The sequence below is a fragment of the Thermobia domestica genome, chromosome 10, assembly GCF_964235325.1.
Source record: "Thermobia domestica chromosome 10, izTheDome1.hap1.1, whole genome shotgun sequence".
NCBI lineage: Eukaryota > Metazoa > Arthropoda > Insecta > Zygentoma > Lepismatidae > Thermobia > Thermobia domestica.
This window is the reverse complement of record NC_137463.1, coordinates 24,464,081-24,482,529: the sequence shown is the minus strand read 5'-3', so window position 1 is coordinate 24,482,529 and position 18,449 is coordinate 24,464,081. Positions and strand designations below refer to the sequence as shown.

General features: G+C 36.3%; 1 protein-coding gene across 1 annotated transcript in view; it reads left to right on the top strand.

The window, feature by feature from the left end:
- Nucleotides 1-749: 749 nt before the first annotated feature.
- LOC145662379 (BTB/POZ domain-containing protein 6-B-like) overlaps nucleotides 750-18,449 on the top strand; it is a 127,591-nt gene continuing 109,891 nt past the window's right edge. The window contains exon 1 of the mRNA XM_081727896.1: nucleotides 750-923. The gene's annotated coding sequence lies outside the window, so the exon portion shown is untranslated. The remainder of the gene's footprint in view (nucleotides 924-18,449) is intronic.

The window sequence follows — 18,449 nt, the reverse complement described above, 5'->3', positions numbered from 1 at the left end:
TTCGTTGCATTTCACTGTAATTACCTTCAAAGTTTTGGCTTTCCTTCGTTTACTTTCTGGTAGCTGTGACTTTGAAAGTACCACTGGAAACTCTTTTAGAATATTTACAAATGCACTTTGATTGAAGCTATCGTTGCTACTTGCCCGTTTCATGGCTTTTAAGATACTACGCCATAGGTTAAAAACAACGAAATGACTGCGCGATGAATGGGAGAAGTGAATAATCACTTCTTTTATTGATACGACTCAGTGCTACGTGCAGAGGAAGCGCGAGTAAACGTTCATAAATCTGGAGCAGACTAGACCTGAGTAGTGGCTTGTTTTATTGATACGAAATTGAGGGAGGAGATTACTCCAGGTGTAGTTATTCTGATTCTCGAGCAGGACTTTTCAATTGATACGACTCAGTGCTACGTGCAGAGGAAGCGCGAGTAAACGTTCATAAATCTGGAGCAGACTAGACCTGAGTAGTGGCTTGTTTTATTGATACGAAATTGAGGGAGGAGATTACTCCAGGTGTAGTTATTCTGATTCTCGAGCAGGACTTTTCAGGAGTAGTTACTTATTTTTATTGATATCACCCATTGTGAATGAATATGCCGTGGTTCTCACAACCCAAGCTAATGCACTGGAAGAATCGAGGTGTATATGAAACATACGGTACAAATTTGTCCCAACTGGCTGTTAAATCGGGGAATTCCCGTTGATAGAGAGGGTGAGGAGGGGAGGATCCAAGCATGTATGCTGGTAGTGTCACGTGATATTTCCCTTGGCCTTGGCCAAGCTTGTGTATGTAGGAGACGAGGCGTTGTCCTTCAGTATTTGTAACGAAAGTGAAACAACAAACGAGTACGGCAGGAAGATCAATCTGATTTTAAATTCCAGAAGTAAATATTCAAGCGCTTGGCATAGCTAAAATAACGGTAAGTAATCATTTCAGTAATCATGATTTGTTTATGTTTTGTATTTTAACGATAAACAAAAACTTATATACATTCTCATTAAACTAGTTATTAATTAATTTGCACACTGCTGCTACAACTAAATGTACTGTTCACAACGGAATATAAAGAATTTCTTTAGATTCCTGAACAAATCTGCCCCAATACTCGAAGAGGCTGTCAGAATTCCGGCGTTGTTTAGAATGGTGCATAATATATACAGTGACGTATCGGATCTCTTTCGGACCCGTATGCAAGTAAGTGCCGACGCGAATTAACCAATGGAGGGCTCAGGTTGTCCACGAGCATGGGGTCTTTAGGACTTTAATGTTTGGTAGACCCGCTCGCTCGCTTATGGATACATTACACACTTGATTGTTTAATGACAGCAGGAAATTACTTTTACAGTAGTGGTTGATACTATTTGTTAAAAATTTATCTACCATTAATATATAGAAATGTGAACAATGGAAATAGTGGAAAATATATTTACTCTTTATCGTATCTTCTACCGTTTCAAAATCTTTGGGTAGGATCTACCCGCTAAAGCCGCAATTGGTAGTGGTTGATGCTATTTGTTAAATAATTATCTACCATTAATATAAATGGTGGAAAATATATTTACTCTTTATTGTGTCTTTAGCGTCCGTATATTATTTTCTAATTTTTGAGTAGGTCCGTGCCTACTCGGACTACCCGCAAAAGCCGCCACTATCCACGAGACGAGATTAGATTGATAAGTTTTTTTTTTTTTTTTTCAGTAGAAACAGATGCATTTTCCGAGATGAGATCAGTGTTCAGGGGCGATCCTGTAATGTCATAAAGTCGTGTGTGTTCCCAATTAATATGAAGAAAAATAATTAAGAAACAAATATGAACATTTGTTTCTGTACACAAACGAGAAATGACCGATAAAGAAATACATTATTTTAGTATAGAGTTTGAAACCCTGATAGCCAAGCAACAAAATGGAAGTCGCGATGCTTTATGTTACTCCCTCCTTATGTGTCCTGGCTTCGCTCTTTCTAACAATCGGCTGCCTCACAGAGCAGCCCTTAGACAATGTAATCACATATTTCTCATGACGAAGGAAACAATCCGTTTCTGTCGGCAAACGGGACCTCAGAAGAAGAGGAAATAGAATGGAGCCTAAGCCCTGTGGCTGAGGAAGTTTTACGTCCCACGCCTATACCGGCTAGGCTAAAAGAGACGGTGATGAGAAGTGATGGTATGTAGAAATTGGGAGGAAAGGGGAGAACCCCTAGAAAATCTACACACACGGGTGTTTGTCTACTACAAAGCTCACTTGGCGCGTGCTGGGGTCGAAGTGAACGCTATACCACTGCCACCGTGGCCTTCCCTGTGGCTGTGCTGACTCACTAGGGATGGCCAGATCCGGATCCGAGATTTGGGATCTTGGATCCGGATCCGAGAAACCGAATCTTGGATCCGGATTCGAAACTCCGTGTCAGAAAATTCGGGTTTTCCGAATCAGCAAAATTTTCGAAATTATTGACAAAGTGATTTTTATTCCTATGCTTAAAATAAGATTTTAAGACACTTTTGGTATCTGATCGTATCTGAGCCTTGCATTCTCTCCATTCTGTTGATATTTGGTTTTCGTGCCTTAATATGTCACAATTACTCCAAATTTGATTGAGCAAAACTGTCGACTTAGATGAGAGCAATCTCATTGTCAGATTCGATTCTAGTGGAAATACTTGACCGAAAAGGTAGTAAATCTTTTTTAAAGCGGTCGTCTTGATGGAAATTTGTCCTTTGTTTTCTGTAACACTAGTCAAATGCTGGGATGAAACCTTAGTCTCAAGCCCAAGCTTCTTTATTAGGCTCAGGCTGCTTACTTTTCTAATTCTTTCTGAGTTATTATGGTCACTGAATGAGGCCATTTACTAGTCGTGATGGGCTAGGCCATTGCTAATAGAACAGCCCATAAAATATAGATCAAATCAAATTAAGGAGCAACTTCCTTTTCTTGCTCTTGATGAGCTTTTATTTTCTTTCTTTAAAAATACGTTTCTCTGTGACCGTACCACTCCAGTTAGAATTAAGAATTGTAGTAGAGATAAAGTTCTAAATAGCAATTAATGTATCAAAATCAATGTATTAATGTACTGTGTGTGTATACAAAATACCATATGAAGCCTCGAGCAGTAACACGTATCCTTGTAATTAGTAATCCACTACTATTAACTCTGCATAGGTTGTATAAGGAGCTACAGTATATCATTCATGTAAACACATAGGCGGATGCAGGGGGAGGGCGAAAAGTCGTTCGCCCCTACCCAGCGCCACCATTAACAGTGTACTTTAGTAGTAAATTGTGGCAATTTCAGATCATCTAAGTGATTTTTCACTGCTAGCATCCCCAACCGCCCCCTAAGAATCCATCTGCCCCTCCAGGAGTCCGTTCTGGATTCGCCCCTGCGCAAACATAATATACAACTCATTCAAGAGTACATTTTGGTGGCTTTTTAAAATTTTTATTTTAAAGGATTATCATTTCTCGTGGCTACTCATGCAATTTTGGCCACAGGCATACATGCAATTTCCAGTCATTACGCAAATACACTTATATACTTAATAGACCTCGGATAGTTGAGGGCTTCGCCACTAGACCCCCGTTACTAGGGCCTCGCACCTCAAAAGCCTCTAATCATAATCAGTTTAAAAAGAAATGTCTGGGGATTTGCCCTTAGACCCTCTGATATCTCATTTGATCGGCCTATGACCTCGTACCTCGTAAACCTACAATCATACCGAATCTCAGTTCAAATACCAAGTTGTATGTAATAACATTTCGGTATCCCGAGATATACCGAATTTCAGTGCGAGTACATGGGGGCTTTCCCCCCAGCCCACACATTTGCTCGGTCTACGGCCTCACACATCATACGCCTGCAAACATAACGAATTTTTAAGGGGGCGCGGTGGCTCAGTGGTAGAGCGTTCACCTCCGGTGCTTGGGGGTCCCTGGTTCGATCCCAGCTCGCGCCGTGTGGACTTTGTGGTGAACAAACACCGTGCTCGTGGGTTTTCTCGGGGTTTTCCCGTTTCCTCCCACTTTCTTCATTTATTTCTCATAATCACCGTCTCCTTTAGCCTAACCAGCATAAGCGTGGGACGTACAACTCAAGGATTTTATTTCATAACGAATTTTTGTTCAAATAACAAGTTTCATTTCTCTAACATTCCAGGATTCCGAGATATAAAAGTCTTTTCTCCCCGCCCCTTTTCTTCCCCTCCAAGACATACATCAAAAAACGCTTAAGTACATACCTAATTATTTTAAATGTAAAGTCCAAATACCAAATTCTATGCTCTTAACCTTCAGAGGTTCCCAGATATCGACCTGTTATTATAATAATTACAATCCCCACCCTCTTTCCTTTCCATCTCTTCTCTTTTCCTTTTTACTAAAACGTCAAAAAACACTGAAACACACATCAAATTATTTTCAATGAGAAATGCAAATACCAAATTTCAAGTCTCTAACCTTAAAGGATTGAACATATTAATACAATAATTGTAATCCCCACTTAATTTTCTTCTCGCCCTTTTTCTTCCCTTCTGGGCCACATATCAAAAAAGAACGTTGAAATACGTATCTAATTATTTTAAGTGAGAAGTTCAAATACCAAATTCCATATTTCTAACCCTTTAAGTTTACGAGATATAGGCATATTATTATACTAATTGCAATTACCGCCCCTTCTTTTACTTTCTACATCTTTCCTGCCCCTTCTAATTTAAATATCAAAAAGCAGTTAAACAAGTATCAAATTATTTTCAATGAGAAACCCAAATACCAAATTTGAAGTATCTAACGTCAAGAACCATCTCAATATTTTCCACCCCATTTCCCCCCCTTCCTCGTCGAATTTCCCAAAGGACTTCCTTAGTGGTATCCTACGTCACAAAGCCTATAAACTCCAAATTTCAAGTTTGGAGCTTAAGCGATTTGGCCTGTACGGTGATCTATCACTCAGTCACTCAGGACTTTGCCCTTTTTATATAGAGAGATTTAAGATTTTATGGGAAAGCCATGGATTTTGTTCTAAGGCCACCAGTGTCTTAGAAATGTAATAGCTTTGCTATAAACTTTAAGCAACCAACTGACTGATCTGCGTCTATATGTATTATGTAAAATACCGCTTATGATATTTATTTTGCTCGTAATAAAAAAAATAGAAATGATGATGAAAATTCAAAGACATCCATGATTTTAGCGTAATGCTGCAGGAGTTCAGATGATTGAATTAATCATAAGAGCCGACTGTATAAGATAGACAAATGTGGGACAAAGAAAATATGCAGCATTACTATGCAGTTTTTCAACGTTATAACTTATTCTGAAAATATTATCATAGGTCTCACAAACAATCGAGTTTTAATCCTAACTCGATTAATATATAACAAAAGGCAGATATATACAACTACTGACTTGAGATGAAAGTGGCATACTTGTAGTACGTTTAAAGATATACTAAAGACTAAATGATGGGGTGTGCGCAACAGTGGTCTAACCCTGAAAAATGTGAAAATGAGATTTGGATGTAATCTTTTGTCATTTAAATTGAATTGTCTTCCCACTGAGTTGGATAAAATTCACCTAGTAAATTTTATACATATGGATATTTTAGTTCTGGGTCTCAATCTAAGGCCTAAAATATTCAAAACAGGAGTCCGAATCTGAACTTCGAAATTTCAAGTGTGGATCCAGGAACCGGATATCCGGATCCGGATCCAATATCGGAAACTTCGGATCCGGATCCAATATCGGAAACTTCGGATCCGGATCCAAGATCCGAAATTCCGGATCCGGATCCAAGATCCGAAATTTCGGATCCGGATCTTATAGGATCCGTATATCCGAGATCCGGATCCGTCTGGCCATCCCTACTCACAACCCGAATGAACTGGGTGGGGGGCCACGGTGGCTCAGTGGTAGAGCGTTCACCTCTGGTGCTTGGGGTCCCGGGTTCGATCCCAGCCCCCGCCAAGTGAACTTTGTGGTGGACAAACACCGTGTGCGTGGGTTTTCTCGGGGTTCTCCCGTTTCCTCCCACTTTCTTCATTCCACCATTTCATTCATTACTCATTATCACCGTCTCCTTTAGCCTAACCGGCATAACCGTGGGACGTAAAACTCAAAGATTTCATTTCATTTCCGAATGAACTGGGATGTATTTGTTCCGTTTCTTGAACACACAAAAGAATGACTCATATTTTATCAAATACGAAAAGAATCCACAGTAGAATTTCGATTTTTTTTTTTTTTTTTTTTTGTGAGCATATTCAAATAATTATTAAAAGAAATAAGTAAGAACACTTTCTTAATGTAATTTTACAATTTCGGAGTTTTAATAACATCTGATGTATGTTTACACATATATATATTTTTAATCAGTAGGGAATGTACAGGAGATCAGTAAATTCGGCAGCCGATAGACTTGCAAAACTTCATGCACAATTTGAAAAGCTGGAACTAAAATTTAACTTTGCGGGCTCTTTTAGCTGCAAAGGCTTTTACAATGGCCCCGAAAGATAGCTTTGAAGCTAGCTTATGCTCTGTGGATATAAACCATAGTAAGTCGTTATTGTCTTGTTAAGTTTCTGAGATAACTTTTATGATCTTTAGTTTGCTAAAACTCGTGTCCTTGCCTAGTAGGAAGGTATAACGTCGTTGGCTTCCCGCGAAAAGCTGTATTGACGTTTATGGGGAGTTGCCAGCTTGGTTACTCGTGGCTTGCTGAGCGCGGTGATTGGCGAGTGATGAGTGACTATTCTCTTACCACATCCCCCAATGGATTTTAGTAAAAATAAATATTTGCTCAGTTTTGCGCTCTCATATCCGGTGCCCGAGACACAAGCCCCGTTTGCCTCACCCCCCATTAGTTACTTCACTGCACCCAACAAAACGTTCAAAATCTCGTTAAAATGAAATCAAGGCCGTATAGCTTGGTTTATACCATTGATACAAGTTAATGAAGAGCTCTAAAACCCAGGTGGGTCCACATTAAAAAAAAAAAAAAAAAAAAAAAAACTTCGGGCTGGAGTTACGTGGGCAAACCCTGCACTTCTGCTATTTTGCACTTATGACCCAAGCGTTAACTATCTGCAATATACACTTATGAGCAATTGAATTAGACAGCGGTTGTTCTGGGGAAATGGCGCTGTGGTAGCTCCACTGAATGTAATAAGAGGGCGTGGTGTGTAACAGCAATGACATTATACCTCGTTCGTCTGAGCAACAGTGTAGCAATGAACACTATCGAATGAATATTCGAGAGTAATGTTGAACTTCATTTGATAGTCCGATAGTTTTTATATTTATTCAGTGGTAGTGTCCTTACATACTTCACTGTTGACAATACGCTTATTCGATAGTCTGGTTGTTACAATCTGTTGATTCTACAACTTGTTTTGTAATTGCAATACACCAAACACGCTTCAAGTAAGGAATTTATATATTATATTGAATTATCTCATTATGGCAAATGAAGTATTCGTTCTCCAGTTAACCAAAAATAGGCTGTATAATAAAACCTTGAGATGGCCAAAATTATCCGGATGGTGGACTGGAAGGCACGCGGAGTTGAATTGACAATGCTCGTGTGCTGTTGGATGGGTTTTCCTCAATGGCGTGCCGTATGATTTCATATTTTGTTACCCTGGACAGCCGGACCGTGACTGATCTTCGACATTTCACAACCTGGAATCAACGAGGTGCTATGCTGTGGTTCACTGCATTTCCCCTTTCGCATAACAAATATTTTGGGTTGTTGCCACAGCGTTATGTCCGAGTAGGAGCTCATATAGTAAGAGCTCACGTATCAAACGTTGTTAATCACTCATCGCCACTGCAACTAAAAACTGACAGAAGATATTAATGGAATGGCGGCCTCCGTGTTAAATAGTCTGTTTGCCACATTACCTCTTGGGCCAGTGTGATGTACACTCATGTCCAAAATTATTGTCGCATATTTATAACTGTCTTCTCGTAAGAATATAATTTGATAATGATTTTGCAGGGTACTTTTAATACTGATACTATGTGTATAATCGGGAAATGTATATTTGTGGTAAATTTCATAGGAAAAGAATTATAAATACGAAAATTAAAATGAGTAGAATAAAATGTTGCTAAATAGACAAGAAAATTTTATTTTCGTTTTATCCTTCTTATTTACAGTTCTTTTGACATGAAATTTGCCACATACATGTCTTTGCCGATTATACACGTACTAACATTATAAGAAAAACTTGGCGAATTCGTTATAAAATTATATACCTAGAACATATTTATAGACATGCGACAATAATTTTGGACATGAGTGTATGTACGGTCGATCAGAGCATATACACGCATCTGTTGTTTGGGTTCTGATAATATTGCAAGACTTACGACCTATCTTTGTAGATTTAGGTCGTTGGGAGTTCAAATAGTGTTCTTGTTATAAGGCTAATAGCTCACCGTTTCGTAATAAAAGTGTTGAATCCGGGGGAAATAAAGAAAGCCTACCATTTTGCATTTGTAGTGTTTAATTCAATAAACGTCGCAGATTTTACATATGTTTCTGGTAATAGTGAAGGGAACTTGAGCTGTTTGCGGCGACGTAAGCTCTAGGCATCTGAGTGACGCCATTACTTGAAAGAGCTTTCAGTACTAACTCAAGAAAAATCCATGTTATTGTAGATAAAATGAACATGTCGAATTTGACAGCACTTTCCAAGATAAGAAAATGAAGGATGAAATAAATGTAAAAAGCTTGGTTGGTTAGATTAGCTTGGTAATTTGGCGTCCCTTTCAGCAGGTTATATGAGACGTTCTTTCATCATTATCCGGGTATGTCCACGGAAATAGGGACAAAAATTCATGAAAGGAATATAGTTATAATTTTTAGTCAAGTTGTTCTTTTGATAAAAAATATAGTTGTATGTAGCTGGCATCATTAAATTTTTTTCAGAGAATTACTATTTTCTTATTTTTCCCGTAGGTTACATTTCATCTACTAAGTTTTAATGTTGATTATATTATACAAGCCTTATTCATTATTACAAAGGTCTTACTTTTTTCTGTCGGTATCGCAAGTAAAATTTTATATAACTGAGGAAACCTTTCCTTAAAGTTAAGTTCAATGTTCAACTTAATTAAATTAGTAAGACTTTTCATGGCTTTGGATTAATTGTTTTAACAAAAGAGACACTGACCAAAGCTTAAAACTTTACTTTATTTTAAATTATAATTTGTTATTTTATATTATACTTTATATATATATATATATATATATATATATATATATATATATATATATATATATATATATATATATATATATATATATATAAAGTATAATATAAAATAACAAATTATAATTTAAAATAAAGTAAAGTTTTAAGCTTTGGTCAGTGTCTCTTTTGTTAAAAAAAATTAATTAAATTGTGCTTATTTCAAATTATTATAAATGTGTTTTGCTTATACTTAATAATAAAAGACTGTTGACAAATGTAACGTGAGTTACCCGACTCTGTGCATATTCCACTAAAATAAGTAGTCATAAAATGTAGATAAAAATTTAATATTTTTGTCATAATTAAATTATGTGTCCCTATCTCACATAGTAATTTCATACACATAGCTATGCCAGGACAAAAGAAAATGTACTAAAAAATCACAGGTTCTGAATGTAGGGAAAAATATTTGTAACGTGAGTTACTATAGTATTTTCTTTTCTCCTAGATTTGCTGTATCGTATAAAATGACGATATTTGGTAATTATCTGTATAAATATGACAGCTTTCCTTTTAAAAAAAAAAACCGAAGCTTTTAAGTTTATTGTGGTTAGTATTCTTCAAAATATACGTCATTACGTAACGTGAGTTACCATGGACATACCCATCCGTGTTTTATTCTATCTTTCTCACAATACTGTAGGAGTTAGATAAAACAGTCTACTAGTACGAGAGTTGTACTGAAGTTTTCGGGAATCACGTACTGGAAACAATGTAATCTGTTATATTTTGTTGTAGTCAGTGGCGTAGCAATAGGGTAGGCATTGCCTACGGGCGCAGGGAATTTCGGTATATTAGGGGGCGCCTCAGGTTTTTAATAAAAAAGAAGCAAATTATAAAAATAGAACAAAATTTTTTCGTGGTATTTCTTTCTGAATATGGCAAGAATAAAAATTCCTGCTCACTTCACTTGCAGTTTATTACATTTGCGTATCAAATTATTAACATTACTTTAAACTCGTCGAAGTTATATCATTGTATGACCAAGAAATTAATCCTCCTGTATTGATACGATATCAGTCCAATATTATATGTGCTGAGCTTACTAACTTTAAATAAAATTCCCCTGCACAAAAGGTTCAACAATAATGACAAATTCTATGACCTATAAAATCTGGATTAAAACGAGTTAAAAAAGTGTTGCCATGATTATGAGGCACCGCGGTTACTCAGAACCAAGCAGAAGCACCAAGTGTCGGACAAACTGGGCAACTATCCGGGGCGCCCAAACGAACACCCCAAAATAAATTTTCCAATGTATTTTCTAATATCACTGTAATAAAATGTTAAATATAGGCTAGGACTATGTGGGGGGCTGCAAAAGTACACTTTGACTGTGAAAATTTTGCCCATGAATTGGACATCTGTGAACTGATAAAAGAATATGCATAAGCGAAAGTGAGAAGGAAACACTTCTGATTTTATATACAATTTGTCGATTTAAAAAAACTGAAAATAGAAATAAACGCTCATAAGCGGTTTCACAAAGTTTTATTATTTATTCTATAGTTATGTAAAATCGTAACTTCCTTATTCGTAACAGATATATTCATTTGAAATTCTTTTGGTAATACTAGTTGATACATTACTGTTTATTTACACTACCACTGCGGAAAAAAGTTCGAATTTTACATGAATATATTTTTAAAGAACAGGGCACTCTGTCCAGTTCACTTTTAAAAGATATACCACAACGATATAAAAAGAAAACTGTCAATATCGTCCTACTGATAATTTTCGGGTTATGGCAGTTTCTGCGCCAACGCATAAGTTAAAGATGGTCATGCATGGGGCCTATTCGATGGCTGAGGGGGCGCCACTAGGAATTTTACCTACGGGCGCCAAAACTATTATTACGCCACTAATTGTAGTTAGTTATAAACTGTCATCTTTGCTCACTCCAAAAATAAAACCGTATGTAACTCGGAATCTTTGTTGTAATCAAACATGGGCCTGACGAGAGAGCACTTCCGTGCCATGATTTATTACGATTTTCGCCATGGGTTAACACAGTAAGAGTGTGTTCGTCGGTTGACTGCTACTTTTCCTGATGAAGCCCCATCCCAGACGACAATTTACAGGTAGTTTCAGGAATTCGGGTCAGCCTGACAAGTAAAGAGTCCAAATGGATGAATCGAGTTGCGGGATGAGACATAGTGCGCCTGATAGAGGATGTGGAAATATATATATATGTGCAAAGTTATAGCGGCTGAGCGCCATAAGAAACGGAGGGGGAGGGGCTCAAGTTCGTGTGAGAAGAGCTATGCTATGTTATAGAAATATATTAAATAAACTGATAAATCGTAAAAATAGTGAAAGATAGATAATACAAATTGTGGTAATTTCACATACTGGCAAAAGAAGAATTGGCAGATTAGGTCACGAATCTCCGCGCCATCTTGAAATCTGCCATTTTGAAATTTTGATTTTTTTTATTTTATTTTATTTTATTTATTTATTTATTTATTTATTTTTTGAAATGGTAATGGAAATATAGCAAGTGGTGAAGAAAATACTGATTTAGGTACAGTACGTACTAATTAGTGTTGTAAATAGAAAAAAAACCGTTCGTATTTTTTCAGAAATGTACGTTTTTTTTAGAAAAAAAAACATTGCCTCTCGTTTTTTTTCTAAATTTCGTTTTTTTTCAAATAGTCATTTGTAATGCATCTTACGTCTATTTAAGTATGAAATATTTTTATGTAGGTGTAATCACCGTAAAATGCAACATAAATTAAACGCTAGATACTAATACGCTACAAATATTTTACAATTTACATGAATACCATAGCTATTAACAATTCGGGTTTCAGCAGTTTTCATGAATATCAACTAAGAAATAAAAGTAGAAATGAAATTTTGTTTTTTCGTGAAAGCAGGCCTTTAATATGTACGAAAATAATGTCACAAACAGTATAAAACTCAAATAACTTGTGTAAAGGTAAAAACTAATACTAATTTGCCTAATCTTTGTTTCACCCTAGGAAGAATATAAAACGGAAATACGTCAAACGCGTCAAACCAGTGTAGCCAGTAGCAAAAAGTGCACTTTTCTGTCAGAAAGGATGAAAGACTATTGCCCCTTTATACATGTGCATATAGTCTCATACAACAAGGTTACAGACCTTACGGTTGCCTCTATTCGTAGAACAAGTGGGAAGTGAACAACACAAGTCACTTTATGTAGTTATTTATATCTTTACTTAAAATAACTTAATAGCGTGTGTAATCCAATTTTATGTATGGCCAAACGGCAAAGCAGAATGAAAAGATTTTCGGTTTATATTAGACCCCAATCCCAATTAAGATGTTATCATATCACATTAATTATAATAGCATACCAAGGAGGAGTGGGGAGGAGTCCGAATTTTTGCAAAAAAAAATTAAGTATCTCACTAGCCGCTCAACTTAGAAAGCTGAAATTTGACATTTTTCAAAAATAAGCAGACAGCCCAGGAATTTTAGCGTTTTTGAGAATTCCCTTCAGATTCTAAACCCTTCCAACATTCAATTTTTTTACACCCCCCCCCTGGATAGAAAAGGAATCCAATTCTTTCTTCAAATCCAATTCCATCAATCAGTGTTGTATGTTTATTGCATCAATTAAAAAAAAGGTTTGCTAATTTCTTTCCTTTCAAAATATGAAGTAAACACATGCTCATGTCTGGTTTTGTAAAGCACATGATTTCATTGTTTCGGAGTTTCGATCAAGACAATCAACAAAATAGACATGCTTAATCCTTCTCTTTTGGGCGCCGTAGTTCCTTCCGAGAAATAATTAACCTTTTTTTTAATTTTTTTTTAAAGGAAAATTGATACGTATAAATGAAGATTGAAAGGGAAGAGACCATTAAACCAGTTATCACTAATAGTTGAGTTACAGAATATATTGCTTTGTGAATACACCCCCTTTTGTTTTGAACATCCCTGTAAGAAAAAGTTCCTGGCGTACGTATTGACTCCCTTTTTAGTGGGAGGTCGCGCTTTTAGTATATTACGAGTTGGTAGTGGGTTGATATGTAAAAATAATCGGAAACGATTGATATTAGTGTCGAATTCATAGTTTAGGGGTCACTGAGAATAAATAGTAACTCTCCCGAAGCTGTTCAAGTCTAAGCTTAGCCCCATTCACATGGTGGGGATGAAAATTAAAATGTCCAAACTCATTAAGATTAGTGTAGAACTCATAGTTTTCGTGGTCACTAGATGAATAGTGACAATCTCCAATTTGTGCAAATAGTGTTGCTCACGAGACGAGAAATTAGGTTTTCTCGTCTCGTCTCGATCATGGAAGACTTACTTCTCGTGTCAATTATCGAAGGATTAGTTCTCGTCTTATCTCAAAATTTATTCGGATTGTTTTGTAAATTATATTTATGCCCTGAGTTTTCTTAATTTCATCCACAAATTATGAGATTCCCTCCTCATCACGAAAGGTTTACGAAAGGTAACAAAAATTTAGACTATGTTAACTTTTGTAGCAGTAGTGTGGCCAGGGAGGACGATCCGGGGCTATACACCCCTAAAAGTTTTTTTTTTATTCCTGCATTATTATTTTTGTCAAAGTTATAGGTAGCCAATTTTAAAACTGTCAAAGTTAATAGCCTATGCTATTCTTATTTTCAGTGCACTGTATTTTTTTATGTATTTTATTGTTATTTACGATGTAGAACCTGTTTAAATGCGCTTGCCCTTTCTCTATTGAAAGTATTTAAGCAAAACTAAATTCGCTTGAACAAGTCATTGAAACGGTGGGGGAATATAAATTTGTAAAAAATGAAGCCTAAAACAACTTTTACGGGGGAGGGTTCCGGACCACCCACTATCCTGTGTGGTATTCCATACTACTGGTGCGTGAAGAAATAACGGTTTTTAAAAGAACCGACAGATTTTTTCAAAAACTGGGAAGATTATGAAAATTCCGATTTTCAGGGAAAATTCTTTCGAATTTAAAAACTGTTGCGTTTGTAACTGATGCCGATTTTAATAGAAAACCGAACCGTTTTTTAGTAGAAAACGAGCCGGTTTAAGACCAAAAACAGTTTTGGTGAATTCGGTTAGTGACAGAATTTAAAATGTTTTTGAAGATTGTGGTAAAAACAAATTAAACTTCAGAGTTGGCTTGCGCGGCAGTTTATAATTGTTCGTGTGTCCAGCGTAGCTGGTAAGTTCATCTAGCATATTAATATAAGTGCTTGCAACCCTAACGGTAGCCGACAACAACAGCAGAAGCATGACACAAGTAAGATTGTCAGATTTACTCTCACTCAAATATTAGTGTATCGAAAAACTTTTTTAAAATGGAGCTACTTTTGCAGTAGATACACGAAGAAAGTAGGACTGACTGTTAGAATAATAATAGAGGTATGCAAACTCATTCTTTATCAGTTAAACTTCTTACGATAAGGTAAGTTTGGCAACATGAGCTCAGTTGTTGCCACGTCGGCGGAAGCGGGATGACAGTTTTGATTCATTGTGTTCTGTGATAGTTCAGTGAATTTTGTTGTGCAAATTTCTTCTGTTTTGTTTTATTTTGTTATTTTCTTGTTATAGTTATTCCGTGTTATCTGTGTTACTATTAGTGCTGTTAGTAGTTAATTTTGTGTTTAACTGCTATAGTGGTATTTTTGGAGACAGTGGCTAAAAATTCCCACATTGTTATAAGAAGCAAAGAAAGAAGGGAAACCTCTTTCTATTGGTGAAAAAATCATGTTATTAAACGTTTATTCATATTTTCGAAACCAGGCAGTGAAGCTGGAGAGAGGGTTTGTCCTTAGGCGTCAAGGCATCTCTGAAAAAAAAGGGGGGGAGTAATAGTGTGATTCATACCATGACTGAGAGTGGATAAATTCCTGGAGCTGACCTCGTTTTTCGCGGCACAAAAACAGCTGATTATCACAAAGAATTTGAGTAGCAGAATATGAATATTTCCAAGAAATACTCTTTCCGAATGTACCACCAAATTCCGTGATTGTTATAGATAATGACCGCACATACTCAATAAAAGACGAAAAAATCCTTACGAAATCATGTTCCAAAAAAGAAATTGTAGAGTGGTTAAAAAGAAAAGTGTTGAATGTGATTCAAGCTGCAACAAATTTGAAGTAATACAAATGTTAAATAAAGTTGCTTCTAACACAGAAGTCTCCTACAGAATAGAAGGCATTAAGTTCTTCGTCTCCCCCTTATCATTGCGAACTCCCTCCCACTGAACTTGTGTGGAGTAAAGATTTGGGTGCTTCTTGCCTCCAGGAATAGATTACGTGAGGTAAGTAATTACAATTCCTCTTCTATTATTATTATTATTATTATTATTATTATTATTATTATTATTATTATTATTATTATTATTATTATTATTATTATTATTATTATTGAGTCGCTTACCGCTGCGCTGTTTGGTTTGTGTTCTTTTTTATTTTCTCAAATCGGCTTCCTCCTACTCATAATAAGTGGCAACATCGCGCTAGTTGAACGTCATTTCCGTTTTATAATCTTCCTAGGGTGGGACAGAGAGTAATAGTATTTTTCTAAATATCATATATAAATAATTTCTCGACTAGATATACATGATATGCAGAGCCGGCTCTACCATACCTGTAACACGTGCATTTGCATGGAGCGGCAAGTTTGGAAGGTCCGGCAAAATCTGTTATAAGTAGAGACCGGATGTTTAGGCATTAAAAACTTGGAAAATAGGCAGGCAAATAGGCACTTAAAATTTTAAAAAATAAGCAGTAAAATAGGCACTAAAGTCATAAATAGTGTTCAAAGAATATAGCAACATACCTGTTTGTTAATGTCTTCTTTCATTCTATATGTGAAAAACGAAGTTTGATATGTATTTCATATTATATATATATATATACAGTAGAGCGTCGATTATCCGAACGATCGCTTAACCGAACTGTGTACTCGTTCGCACCTGTTACCCTCCCACCCTACTGTCCATCATCCCCCTCACTCCCAAACCAAGTTTCCCACAGTAGTCGCCGCACTGAGCCACCGCTGGCGGAACATTGCTTCTAATGGGGCCTTCATAAGGCGCTGCTGACCGGCCAAGCCGCCAGTCGCTGAGTTTCAACAATCAGCACACTTCTGTCGGTTTGGCACTGGCTGTAGAAGTCCAGTCCAGTACAGTGCAGTACAGTACAGTACAGTACAGTACAGTACAGTTCGATTATCCGAACAAACCAGTTTTCCGAACACCCATGTCCCCCAATTACTTCGGATAATCGACGCTCTACTGTATATATATATATAAAGAGAGAGAGATTGTAATGTACCATGTGCTTGTGTTATTTACAGTATATAAATCATATATATTTCCCAATTAAATCTTATTTCAAAGAAAATGCATGGAATACGCAACACTAGGCACTAAAGCAATTATTTATGCAGTGAGGGGCGAAATAGGCAAAATAAAGTTGGCTTAAATCGAAACTATAACCCCCGATATAAACTTTAAAACCTTATTTTTGATCATATCTTTAGCATTAAAGAATAGGCATTTTGCCTAATATCCGGTCTCTAGTTATAACTGTATTATTTAAATTAAATATTTCTTGTTGGAAACAGACTTCATGATGATGGTAGTTACATTTACTAAGCTGACATATTTGAATACTACATTCATAAATTATGTTTAGGTTGCATTAGTTTAAGGTTACATGGACAATGCTAAAGCAAATGGTCGAATCAATCCGAGCACAAATTGCTTGGTTGTTTTCAAATGCAAGAATTAAATTCTCGAATAGTAGCGAATATCTGTTCCATTTAGTAAGTTATCACAGTTTTGATATGACAACTAGTCTTGATTTTGTCAGAAACAAGTTCCTTATCATTGAAAGTAGAAACAACTTTTTAAAATAATGTTAACAGATGTAGAAGAAAAATCAAGAAATCAAGATAAAAGAACTAGTTGCATTGGAATTGCAAACCGATACATTGAGATTGAAGCTTGATATTGAATTTTATAAAAAGGATTACCATCTTTCTTCTGCAGGTGTGTTTGCTTTATCTTTCACTAACATAATAGATTAATATTTAAAGAAAAAAAACAGACACAACGGGATTGCATTTTTAGTATTTAAGCCTTTCTGAGTGCGACTATACTTACCCTCCCCTTCGTTGTTCATGCTGGAGTAGCATACTTAAAATCATGACTTTTAAGATTTGTTCTTTCTGGTGAAATTGGGAGGCGGCAAATTACGCCATTGCACGGGGCGACAAATTACCTAGGGACGGCCGTGTGTATGATGATGAAAGTTAGTAGTTGATAATAATGGCACTTCTTGTATATGTATATACAAGACATGAATATAGGATGACTGAATTTGAAGTAATGCAGGGTGTTTCAAAATTAATATTAGGGTTTTGAAACTTTGTAGTATCTATTACAATTAACTTACAATTATAAATATTATATCAAATGAAAGAGCAACTCAAACAGTTTTGTACGCACGCATGTACATGCATTGTTTCTTCTGTCTGCCGTTAGAAAGAGCAAGTAGCAAAGATGGAGACTAGAGAGCAGAAAGCTTTTTGTGTTTTAATAAAGACTGAATCTGTACAGTGCAACCGTCTGGGTGAAGAATATTAAGGAGACGCTTGCAACTACGTCCTTATCGTTTGCAGTTGCTACAGGTCTAAAGCCTACAGACTACGGTTTACGTGCCAATTTCGCAAGTGAAATATTGCTGCATAACAATGTAGATTTTCTGGATCGTGTCGTCTCCAGTGATAAATCGACATTTCACCTAAGAGCTAATGTGAACGCTCATAATGTTTGCATCTGGCCGTCAGCAAATCCTCAGGAGATGGTACAGTTGAAACGAGACTCCCCTAAATTGAATGTGTTTTGTGCCCTATGGCGTAAGGTTTATGGGCCTTTCTCGTCTATCGACTAGATGTGTACCATGTGACGAATAAATCTCACATCGGACACTTGTAGCAAAGACTGTTTGAGGTGCTCTTTTATTTGATGCATTGCTTATAATTGTACGTAAAATGTAATAAGTATGCGAAGACTTAAAACCCCGATATTCATTTTGAAACACCCTGCATTTCTCACCAACGGTGTTGGAACTAAGATGTAAAAAGGAGAGAAAATTTTCCTTATAAAGTTATTGTTTCCAACAACGATATTATTATTAGTCGAGACCTTAACTACAACAACAACATGGGTTAGTAGTC